The 12,370-nt window shown below is 46.8% G+C and overlaps 1 protein-coding gene across 7 annotated transcripts in view; it reads right to left on the bottom strand.

Moving 5' to 3' along the window:
- Positions 1 to 12,370, bottom strand: part of LIMCH1 (LIM and calponin homology domains 1) — an 892,718-nt gene that overhangs the window by 754,635 nt on the left and 125,713 nt on the right. The window lies entirely within an intron of this gene.

Here is a 12,370-nt window from a genome sequence, read left to right on the forward strand (position 1 = left end):
AGCCATTTCACTGAGCCACATCTGGGACTGTGGCAACACTCTGGGGGGTAGTCGGTCGCAGTCGCCGGACATGACAGAATTGAAGTCCCCGCCCAGGACCAACAAGCCATCTGGCAGTCCAAGGAGAGTCCTGCCTAAATCAGCATAAGTGGTAGCCTGCAGTCCCGGGGGGATATAGACAACAACAAACACTACCTGTTTACCCTCCCACCTCCCAGAGACAGCAGCATACCGCCCACGCCCGTCAAGGACAACATCATCAATAGCAAGAGCAAGGGAAGACTTCACCATAATACCCACACCCCGGGAACCCGAGGTGAAACCCGCATGTGCAACCAGTCGATAACCCCGGCGGTCTAAGGCCTTGCAGGCATTGCCAATCAAGTGGGTCTCCTGAAGGAACACAACATCAGGGGCGTGGCGCCTCAAGAATTGCAGTACAATGCCCCGCTTAATCCTGTCGCCCAGACCATTTACGTTCCAAGAAAGAATCCGCATTTCACCCCCCCCCATTACGGCGAAAACATTCCACACCCACCCCCCAGCAGCACCCACTATGTACAGTAATTGCAAGACATGAAATACCATGAAACAGAGAACAGAACAAAGTAAACGAAACATAACCCAGTCCCCAGACACCAACCCCAGAACCCAAACCTGTTACAACACCCCCCTCCCTGCACCCCTGCTGACTAAAAAGCCACCCCCAACTGCAGTGTGCCTGTCGCCCCATACTTCTACACAAAGAACCCCCTGAGGAGGAAGGGAGAAATCACCCGTTACCGCACCGCCACGGGCAGAGTCATTCGAGAATAAGTCAATATGTACAATACGTTGCACAGTCTCAATCGAAACCTCCAGGGCATCTGTTACTCCTGGGCCGCTGCACCACCTTCCGCACCACCAGGGCCTCCGCTCCCAAAGTCCTCTGCCGGCAACGAGTCCAACCAGTCGGCTGCACGTTCAGGTTGATCAAAGAAATAGGCACGTTCCCGATATTCGATCCGGAGCCGAGCTGGAAACAGCATGGCATATTTCAGACCCCGGTCCCTTAGGCGACGCTTCACTCCGAGGAAACCTGATCTTTGCCGCTGCACTTGAGGAGTGAAGTCAGGATATATTGAGACGGAGGCATTGTCATACTTTAGGGGACCATGTTTACGGGCGGCCTGGAGGATAGCATCTCTGTCCCGGTAGTGAAAGAGCCTGGCAATGATAGGTCTCGGCGAGTTCCCCGGCTTCACTTGGCCTCCAGGAAAACGATAGGCACGCTCTACGGCAAAGAACTTACTGAGTCCTGCCGGAGCCAGTTGGGCGACTATCAGTTCCTCGACCAAAAGGTCAGTCGCTACCGCACCATCGCCCTCCGGCACTCCGACAAGGCGTATGTTGTTTCGCCTGGCCCTGTTGTCATAGTCCTCCATCCGCCTGAGCAGTAGGTCGTGCGATGCACGCAGATTGCCAATTTCGGATTGCGCCTCAGCCATATCGTTCACCAGGCTCGACGTTTTAAGATCCAGTGCCTTGACCCGCTCATTCGTTTTGGCCAGGTCGGCCCGAATCAGAGTCACGTCCACCGCCACCGTATCTATTTTGGTCACTACGGCTTCGAACTGTTGGCCCATGTCAGCCTTGAGTCCAGTAATGGCAGCCATAAGGTCTTGAAGCGACACTTCCGCCACAGACGATGTGTCCGTTTGAAGTCCTTCAGCACCCAAGCATACGGCCCCGGGGAGCCTCTCGGCTGGGTGTAGCGTTCAATCATGTTCGTCTGGATCGTTCCCCCCCGGGATGACACTTTTTTTTTGCAGTAGTTGACAACAGAATTCTTCATTTTTTCAAACAGGCAAATGTTTATTGAAATCATCAAGTGAAATACTGGGTTATACTTTAAGAAAATATGTAATAATGTAGTTAAGGAAAAACACCCTTTAGATATCAAAGCGGTTCTCTGCGAGGTGCAGCTAAAATTAGGCACTGGTTGAAATTAGAATGTCCGGGCTTTGCTTACCTTTCATGGACAGAATGTTGATTAAACAGTGGGCAATGTTAAAGCAGCGGTTTGGTGCTTTTGTAATGATGAATAACCACCACATTTCAAAGGCAACAATTAAACAGTTTCCAGACTTTACAGGGAGCTGTGAAATATGTCCCATTGTTCATGGGTCCTGTGAAATACGAGGTTTATAACGAAGTGTTTCTGCAATTAAACCACTTAAACATGCAATATGAATCTCTCTCTCTCTATATATATATATATATATATATATATATATATATATATATATATATATATATATATACTAGCAGCCCATTCCGACGTTGTCCGGGGCAGAAGGGGCCTGGGGGCAGCACCGCAGCAGGAGACGCGTAGCAGAGCGGCCAGCAGCGGGAGCAGCATAGCGTAGTCACAGCAGAGTGTACTCACAGCACTCCGTACTCACCAGCATCACGTGCGCAGGGTGTTGTTTCCTTGCTCCCGTTTTCTTGCTCCTGGCCGCTTCTGCCCACGCTCCTGTCCGCTTTTACTCCGCGCTCCCCTGGGTATGTCGATGTAGACCGTCCTCCCCGTGCTCCTGGCCGCTCCTACGCGCTCTGGACCATGCAGGGTGTCGCTTTCTTTCTCCTAGGCGCTCCTCGCAGGGTGTGTCTTCCGCGCTCTGAACCTTGCAGGGTGTTGCTTCGGCGCTCCTGTCCCCTCCGTGCAGGGTGTCACTTCCGCGCTCCGGCCCTCGCAGGGTGTTGCTTCCGGCTTCCGCGCTCCTGGCCGCCGACCCGTGATGTCAGCACGCACGTTGTTAGCTGGCGCTACTTCGAAGGGACTACTTTTCCTTAAAAATTACTTTTCCCTTCTAACATATATATTTTTTTCTTATATAGTCATGTCCATCTGCTTGCCCGGACGTTTTCAAAGATGTATTGGGTGTTTGGATTGGTGGTGTACTTTTCGAGTTTACCTGCCTCAAAGGACACAGTTCTCTCTTTATAATAGAAGTATAGATATATATATAAAATGTATTAACATTGTTGAATGTGTGGCCAGGCCAATGCAAGTTATACGGCGCATTCGTTATAAATATAGGCACTTAAGCAGACCCAGAGTACAGTGAAGCATAGTGTGAAGCAGTGAAGATTATGCAGCATCAACAAATTCTCGATGCAGTGGTAACAAGGTGGGATTTCTCCTTTACACACTAGTAATATTTATTACATCACTTTTTCAAACTGCCCACGAGTCCAGCATCGGTCTGAAAGCGCCAGCCTCCTCCGGGCGTACGTGTCCCTTCCCTCAACCACACTCAAGGGAACAAAATAACAACCGACTCCATAACCCATTTTTGCAGGATTTAAAATAGCACCACTTTTTTTTTAACACAACAAAGTTAAACAAGGCGGTCTCAGCTTGAGGCGTTGCTAATTGTTCGATGTTTGCATCTTGGGGAAAGTGACAAGTGCGGTAAAGCTCTTAAATAAATAGAAGTCGGTGCAAACAACAAATTACTTTCTGGGGGCTGTTTGGGCTCACTCATTTCCTTTAGATTTTGATGCGCAAAAGGCTCTGAATGAAGCACCTGCCCGTGGAGCTGGCATCGCATGCGGGCGGTGCCTTTGAGATGCGGTGGGCACGGATTTCCAGGTTCTGTAGGGTTTTGCGCCGAGAGGTGCGCGGTGCGCGCGATGTGTCAGTCTGTGATTGCAAAGCTCAGCTTAACACCGGGGCTCGTCACCCGGCCCCACAAGCGCTAAGCAGATGTTTACTACCATTGGGGTGTTTTAGAGTCGTACAATTATTTTAAAATGTTTTGGTATTGTATCGAAAAATAAGCGCGCGTGGAAGCTACACACAGACATTTGAAACGAAGAATGTGTTTGAGGCCCTGCTTTAAATGGGCAGGTGCTGTCCGGTACGGACTACCAGCACTTCTTTCATTTGAACGGGGTAGTACCGGCACTTCTCGGCACCTCTACAATACACTAAATGTGGGAGTACCGGCACTTCTCGGCACTGCGCAATACACAATGTGGGAGTACCGGCAATTCTCGGCACCTCTGCAATACACTTAATATGGGAGTACCAGCACCTCTCGGCACCTTTGCAATACACTTAATGTGGGAGTTCCGGCACTTCTCAGCACTGCGCAATACATTTAATGTAAGAGTACCAGCTCTTCTCGGCACTGGGAAATACTGCGCAATACATTTAATGTAAGAGTACCAGTACTTCTCGGCACTGCGCAATACATTTCATGTAAGAGTACCAGCACTTCTCGGCACTGCGCAATACATTTAATGTAAGAGTACCGGCACTTCGCGGCACCGCTGCAATACATTAGTACCGCCACTCCGCAATACATATAATGGGGGAGCATCGAGTACAGGCCCTTCTCGGCACTGCTGCAATATATGTAATGTGAGAGTACAGGCACTGCTGCAGTACATCTAATGGGAGTGTAACCCCACTTTTCAGGAGTAGACAGGTGCTGTATACCTGCACTTCTCAGCACTGCTGCAATACACTGAATGGGGAGCACCTCTGTGCCTGCACTTCTCAGGAGCAAACGGACACTCGCAATAGTAAGCACTTCTATATTTCCGCTTCAAGCACTGGTCTTAAAAGAGCAAGGACCTACAAGCGGAGCAATTCAGGTTATGTGATAAAATGTGTGAGGACTTGGGGTGGGGGTCGGGGGGAGAGGTTTCTATAAAGGGGGATATTATCTAACGCTCGCTCACAGAGGCGCAGGTAGCTCACTCGGTGCAGACACAGAGGCAGCGAGACCTCCACGCCGCACCAGAACCATCTGGGACGAGGTAGGCAGCACTTCACATCCCTGTAAACTTAAACTATGACCCTAAAAAAACAAGCTGTTTAATGTCGGTAACCTTCGAGTTTCTTAAAATATTACGCCTAAAACTAGTTACGCATTCCAACCCTAAGACGTCGCTCTGAAAATTTTACATTTGCTCAACAATAACAAAAGTGTAAGTTAAAAGAGCCAGTCCTCTTCGCGTGGTTGTGTTTTCATGATAACTGCACACTCTGCCACAATGTGGTGCGCAAGCAGCCCGAGAGTGCGCTTCGCCGCGCCGTAATTGGGTAGGAAGCGCTATATGAATGTTGCAGATGCGCCCTCTGCAATGAATCACGTGCGTGCCTGGTATCAAACTGGAACGGATAATTCACAAAATAATTTGGATATAAAACATCTGCTTAAAAGATCGCACTGCACAGCCCCCAGTGCTCAGTTGCATGATGGAAATTTGCTGCAAGAAATTAGTTAGCATGTACATAATGTGTTCATTTCCCTCCCGATGTCACAGACGCCTTTCTTCACAGTATTGCGTTGCTGATGGAACTGGGTAGAGGTGTCTGGGTGTTTCCAATAGCGCTACAGCAGATCGCTGAACGGATACTATTTTTAAAAACTGAATGCTTTATATTTTATAGTGAAAAAATCAGTTAAATAGTTGTTGATGTTTACACGTCCGATTCCTACCGCAGGAACTCCAATCCCCGCAATAATTTTTTTTTTTTTTTTAAAACTTCTTGTTTCTCTGTCCTTGAACTCGAAAAACGTCCTCGAGGTGAACGAATTCCGAACAAGCTCTCGGCATTGCGTGGGATGGGGGGGGCATGGGGGAGGCCGAAAACGAGAGAAAAAAAAGTCCGAAAACGGTCCCAGAGGAGAGGGTGATCAGCAGTGAGGGGTCGGAGAGCGCCAACAGGAAACGAGCAAAGTAAAGTGGAGAAGAGAATAAGCTGGGGTGAGAACGGAAGGAACAAGCTTTGGCATTGCGCGGAGGGGGTCAGGGGAGCGGCTTCCTTTGAAGTCTGATGCCAAGGCTCAGACATGGTGTGGGATGTGGCCGACGTTGTGCATGTGCCCAGCTCACATGAGCTGTACGCGATCCGCAGTTTGGGTAGACTTTTGGAAAGCCTTACTATAATCTCGCCCACCATCCCTATGAGATGGCTTAGGCGAGACCTAAACATTTTAACTGTGGGCAAACCCTCCATCCCAGACTCACGATCTGCATCGAAAGTGCCAAGAGGCCAAGTAATTGGAAAATGTGATATATATATATATATATATATATATAGATAGATATATATATATATATATATATATATATATATATATAACCCATCTAACGCAACAAACCAGATGAATCCAAAACTAAAAGAATAAAAACAGAAGGGAATTTGCAAGGCCTTTCTAAGGTCCATCACCAAATGACTAAATGCTGAGAGAAAAGGAAAACAATTTCATTGCCTTTTTAATTCAGAACATCCAGATCACGTGCTGGAGTCACATCATAAACAGCACACAGTTCTATGAATGAGAACGTTTGCAGTGATTTTAGTTCTGGCCTTCAGACAACTTTAGGAAACTTGAGAGCCTTACGATTTCTGTAAAATTCCTAATGGAAATGGGCTTCCACTCAGACATCATCCACTCAGTTTAAGTGTTGTTCACATTTTGCTTCTGCCCAGCACATGACAGTATGGGGCAGCAGGTCAGTCCACTCCATCTACTGCCTGTCTAGCACTGGGACTGCATTTTGTCCTGATCACCGTGCACAGCCACTTGTAAAGGAGTGCACATCAGTGTAAGAGCTGGTGATACCTGGACTGCGGCTTCATTTAAATATTTTTGCTACATTTTTGCATAAGTTTGTCCCATAAGAAAAAAGAAAAAAATGGCTTTGCCAATGCTTGTTTGACATATAAGCTACAGTAGCGCCGAATGTTGCGTGATGCTCTGTGACCATGTTTTCTCAAAACTTCAAAAAATGAAAATCAATGTTCTAAAAATCCATTTGTCTCGTTGCTGAGAGTAAAGACAAACGTCAGACATGACGGATGACGGCTGCTAGTCAAGTGACCACTTGTAGGGAGTGATGGCCGCTTTATGCACAAGTGAAAAGCATGTTTTTCGGGACACCTTTGAAAAGGGAACCGTAGTGCGATCAAAGAAACCACAACAATGCGCGGCTCTTTTCAGCACGTGCTTCGGGATGCATAATGTTTACATTTTTCCCTTTGTGCAGTCGCACGCAGGAGAACCCTCAGAGCACATTCCAGGGAGCAGACATTTTTTACTCTTTAAATGAACCGTGGTCCAAATGATTTATGCAGGAAGTAAATGGGGCATTTAAAAACAAATGTCGGCATCACAGAATCACAACGTAAAGCCTAAACATTGTCCGTTGCTAGCCGCTGGGAAGTGTGCCAGGCGTTTTTTGTTGCTACTGCTAGTTTTGGTGCTCAGTCAAGAGGGCCAGGCATGCAAGATTAGTGCCTGTAAGGACGACAGATCTACTGCCTGTGCAGGAGTAACTCTTATAGCAGGAGTAATGTTGGCCTCAGTTTTATTTAGTCTGGGCAGCCAGGCTTGGTTTGTTTGCAGATTAGCGGTTGCATGTATGTATTGGGGCATTCTTCGTTTTTTATATGACAGATGTCTGTGCGAGTGTGGTTGTGTAGAATTTGCTAGTATCAGTCACAGATGAAGCAGGTTGGTTGGCAAGTTTAGGGAAGACGTTTCCAAACAATCACCGAACTGGTTGACCCCATCTCCGATCTTCCCTTAAAGGATCTACTCCTCCAAACACCAGATCCCCATCCTCTATTAAACAACATTGGCATTACGCTACTAGATCCAATTATTAACTGCTACTGTCCTCCAACAAAGCACAGCGGGATGGAAAGACTGCAACCCCCAAACATATACCCAGTGGTAGATCACCATCCGCCTTAGTTATAAGAGGGAAAGCAATGCTGCTAATTGTGACCCTGCAGTACCTAACCAGGCATTACACCAAAAGCAGTAGGACTGCATCTAACCGGATGTGAAATAAAAGATTAAGGAATCCGATATGTTAGAGTGGTTGAGCTGCTAAGCAGAAGCCAAGATCCAATAATGGTACCAGCTTGTAACCAAATTGTGCAGTCCTGGCTAAACCACTTGTTAGATCGAGCCTGGGCAGCGCATGCGCTGCTCTGCAAGGCATGCTGTATCCAGGGATGGACTTGAAGCTCTGCCCACTCTCCGCCCATATATTTTATTGGCTTGTGTCATTGTCTACTGTAAACTGTGGCTTTTCATTAGTCAATGGGCTTAGTAGGCCCTCCTTAATACCGCCTTGTCTCAACATCTTCTGTTACGTGTGTTATTCGGTAGGCTTGAATTACAGCCTCCAAGCACTATTTTCTCAAATAGCTAGGTCCTGCCTGCCATTGCAGACAGGACACGCTCTCTCCCTACGCTTTAAAAAAAAAATCTTTATAACACAGGCGCCAAACTCATTTGCAATGCAATAGGTTTCGTATTTGTGAGAGTTTACGTTATTGGCATTGTAAATGACAATGCCTTTTATCTGTTTTAAAAACAACACATAAATAAAAGGCACTGTCATTTACAATGCCAATAGCTCAATCTCTCGTAAATGTGAGACCTATTGCATTGCAAATGCTTGTTTTTATTGTGCTTCAGTTACATTAATCTTCCAAACTTGATTGTAGTTACGAACAGGCTACTTTAGCACTAGAAATGTTACATTTGTATTTAGGCACTGAGGGTCCGATTCACAGAGGTTCTTGTAGTAAAGTTACGAGTGCCGAGTCCCTTCACTCGGGGCGGAGTCCCTGTACTCGGCGCCGCCCCCAGTGCACAGGCGCCGCCCCCGAGTGCAAAGACTCCGCCCCCGAGTGCAGAGACGCCGTACTCGTAACTTTACGCAAGTCCCTGATGAATCGAGCCCTTAGACTGGATTACGAACGGATAATTCAGACTCTTCTACAACCCTGTTTGTGAAAAAGTTGGAATTGGGAGTGTGCAGACTTTTTAATGCATCCAGTAATTAGTGGAAGCAATAAAGTCTGCAACCCACACCTGAAAGTTCAGCAGGTCAAACCTGCAGGAATTTAGCCAGAAAAAAAGCCCAGTAATTATCAGAGCATTCATATTCTGGTGCTGTTATCACAGAAATTAGCCTGCTATTCACCATTATTTCGGACAAACTCATGACACTTACCACACCTGATGCATTCGGAACCCCAGGGTGTCATATGTCACATATGTCATTGGGTTCAATAAAAACTGAATAAACCTCCAAGGCACTCGTATTCAGACCCTAAGGGCTCTATTTTGAGTGCTTCACTAAATTCTGACACCCGTGCCGAAACTAAGATTTTAATGTAGCTTGTATTTACATGGTGCAATAAAATACTACAACCATATTTTTGTAGCATACAAAAGCTTGAAAAATAAGAGGACAAAGCATCAAAATCCGTATGTTAAACCCATTTTTATGTATTAACTTGTAATTAGTTATAGTTCTTGCATCCAAGAAATAACAATTCCCAGGGTATGGCTATTTAAATTCATGCTCACAGCAAGTCACTCACAATCAGGGCCTTCTAGTCAAAAGCCGGCTAGCTACATATTAATAATGTCATGGCCTTCACACACAGCGAACATCCACAGTGGACAGACATTTGAATGATTGTAAAGAAAACACAAAGCAATTATTTATGGCCTCACAGAAATAGTTGAGAGATAGTGTCTATGTTTTCTCGTGTTAGTTCACAATCATTAAAAAATGCCTTTTTTATACCATCTACAGTAAGTAATACAAACAGAGCACTCCAGAGTATAAAAATGGGACAGCGACTAAAAGAAAGGCACAGAATGTGTCCACCTGTCTGTTTATAATACTGCAGTTTATTTTGATTGATGGGGTTATTTCGTGGCAGGTGCACCTAAATATGTGTTTGGATGGAGGTACAATATGGATAACCCATAAGGGGTGCTGGACTCCTGCCTCGGTATACACAAACACACCAGACCACCGCTCAAATGATGTCCTTATGGAACCTCAGCACAGCAGTCCAATATAATACTGAACACCTGTTGCAATCCTAGATAGTCACCAAATAGCACTTTGCATTCTGGTGCATGCATTTCTGGTTCACACATTAAAAGATGTTAGCTAAAAACCCAAGATGAGCTGAATGTGTCTTAAAAGACGTGGACACCCCTGTTATTAAGTTGAAACAATCATAATAAACCATTGCTTAATTTGAGCTGGTGATTTCCGGTACTCAACACCCTCACTTAATTGGTTTCCAGTGCTCAAAACTGCACTTGGGACAGCCTGCCACATGATGGCGCTGCTCATCTAATTTAGAGATTAGCAGAACAACGGTTGTTTATGAATATAACATACATTGAAAATGACGAATACCTGCCTCCTCAGCCATTACTTTAGCTGCGGGGACCTGGAAAAATCTGAACTGTGGCACTTTCAGGCAAGAGAGATGGTTAATTGTTTTCGCAGCGATGACATGGGGCGAAGGGTGGTGCAAACTGCAGTGGCCTCCTGGTCAGGGCCCTGGCACTTATTTTACAAATTAAGCACTGCATGATGTCAGATTCCGGCTTAAACATTCAGCTCGTCAAAAAAAAGTGCCCCAAATTGCAAACAAACACGAGGTACAGAGCTTACCAGGCTCCAGAGTTGGTGACTCCTTAGGGCTCTGGAGTGGCTTCAGGCCCCATCTTCTCAGGGCCTCCTTTCATGGGCGCCAGAAGCAGGGCAGGTAACCCCGTGAATCTAATCCTAAAAGTGGGAAGTAATCCCCGACTCCTGAAGGCTTGAGCCGCAGACTAAGCAGTGTATACCCACCGCCCTGTCCTAGCTAGGACTCTGCTTTTCACAGAGCCTGTGCAGAGGAAGATAGAAGCTGCAATAGAAGCGGCCGGGTGAGCCATGAGAAAGTGATAGTCCCATGGGAGGGGGACACACTTTATATCTGTTAGACACTGGAGACAAATAGCAGAGATTTGTGGGGAAACAGTGATGGCCTTTCTGGTTGCTACAACCCTGAATATGCCACCCAAAGACGACAAAAGAAAAAAATGAGAAGAGATACTTTATTTATTCAATGCAAGCACAGTTCCCCAGACACAGTCACATCCACCAGAGACAACAAGCAGTGGCAGAGCCAAAAAAGTCTCACCTACGCAAGAGCTACTGCCTTTGCCAAGGTGTTGTGGCCATTATTTACACCAGTGTGACTGTGGATAACCGTTAGCGTAGAAAAGAGTGGCATGGACTGTCGTGGAGTGGAACCGCAAACAGTGTAGTAGAGTGGAGTGGCATATAGTGTCATGTATTGGAGTGGCAGAGAGTGGAGTCACGTTGAGTGGCATACAGTGGAGTGGCTTAGAGTAGAGTGAACTGGTGTAGAGTACAGTGGCGTAGAATGCAGTGTCACAGAGTAGAGTGGCAGAGCACAGAGTACACTACATGTGTGGTGCAGAGAAGAATGGCCCAGAGCGGTGCAATGTAGAGTATGGTGCCATGGAGTAGAGTACAGTGGCATAGAGTGGAATGGTGTAGAATGCATTTGTGCAAAATATTTCGGAGTATAGTGACGTTGAGTGGAGTATTGCACAGTAGAGTGGTGTAGAGTGCATTCACATAGAATGTAATAGTGCAGATAAGAGTGGCATAGAGTTCAGTGGTGTAGAGTGCGGTGTTGCAGAGTAGAGTGTCAGAATGCAGCGTTGTAGAGTGGCATAGAGGGCTCTGGCGGAGAGTGCATTGGCAGAGTAGAGTGGGGTGGAGTAGCATAGAATGCGGTAGTGCAGAGTAGAGTGGCATAGAGTTCAGTGGTGTAGAGTGCAGTGTTGCAGAGTAGAGTGTCAGAATGCAGCGTTGTAGAGTGGCATAGAGGGCACTGGCGGAGAGTGCATTGGCAGAGTAGAGTGGGGTGGAGTAGCATAGAATGCAGTAGTGCAGAGTAGAGTGGCATAGAGTTCAGCGGTGTAGACTAGAGTGTCAGAGTGCAGTGGTGTAGAGTGACAGAGCGCACTCGCTTAGAGTACATAGACAGAGTAGAGTGGCATAGAGTAGAGTGGCGTACAGTGCAGTGGCGTGGAGTGGGGTATATTGGCGTAGAGTGGTGTAGAGTAGAGTTGGCTGGTGGAGAGTGTTGCAGAGTACAATGCAGAGCCATCAACTTTAGCAGTGCACAAGAGAACATCATAGACTGCAGAGGCGTAGATTTGAGTAGTACATAGTAGAGAGCAGTGGTGCATAGTAGAGGGGAGTGGTGCATAGTAGAGAGGAGTGGTGCAGAGTAGAGTGGTGCAGAGTGGCGCAGTGCAGAGTGGGGCAGAGTTGCATAGAGTACAGTGGCCTAGAGTGGTGTAGATTGGATTGGGGTATAGTGCAGTGGCATGGAGTGCTGCAGAGTGCAATGATGAAGAGTAGAGTGGCATAAAATGCATTGCCGTAGTGCTGAGTGGAGTAGTGTTCAGTGGCGGAGAGTGGCGTAGAGAGCAGTTGGGTAAAGAGC

Source organism: Lissotriton vulgaris, chromosome 3_1 (genome assembly GCF_964263255.1).
Source record: "Lissotriton vulgaris chromosome 3_1, aLisVul1.2, whole genome shotgun sequence".
NCBI lineage: Eukaryota > Metazoa > Chordata > Amphibia > Caudata > Salamandridae > Lissotriton > Lissotriton vulgaris.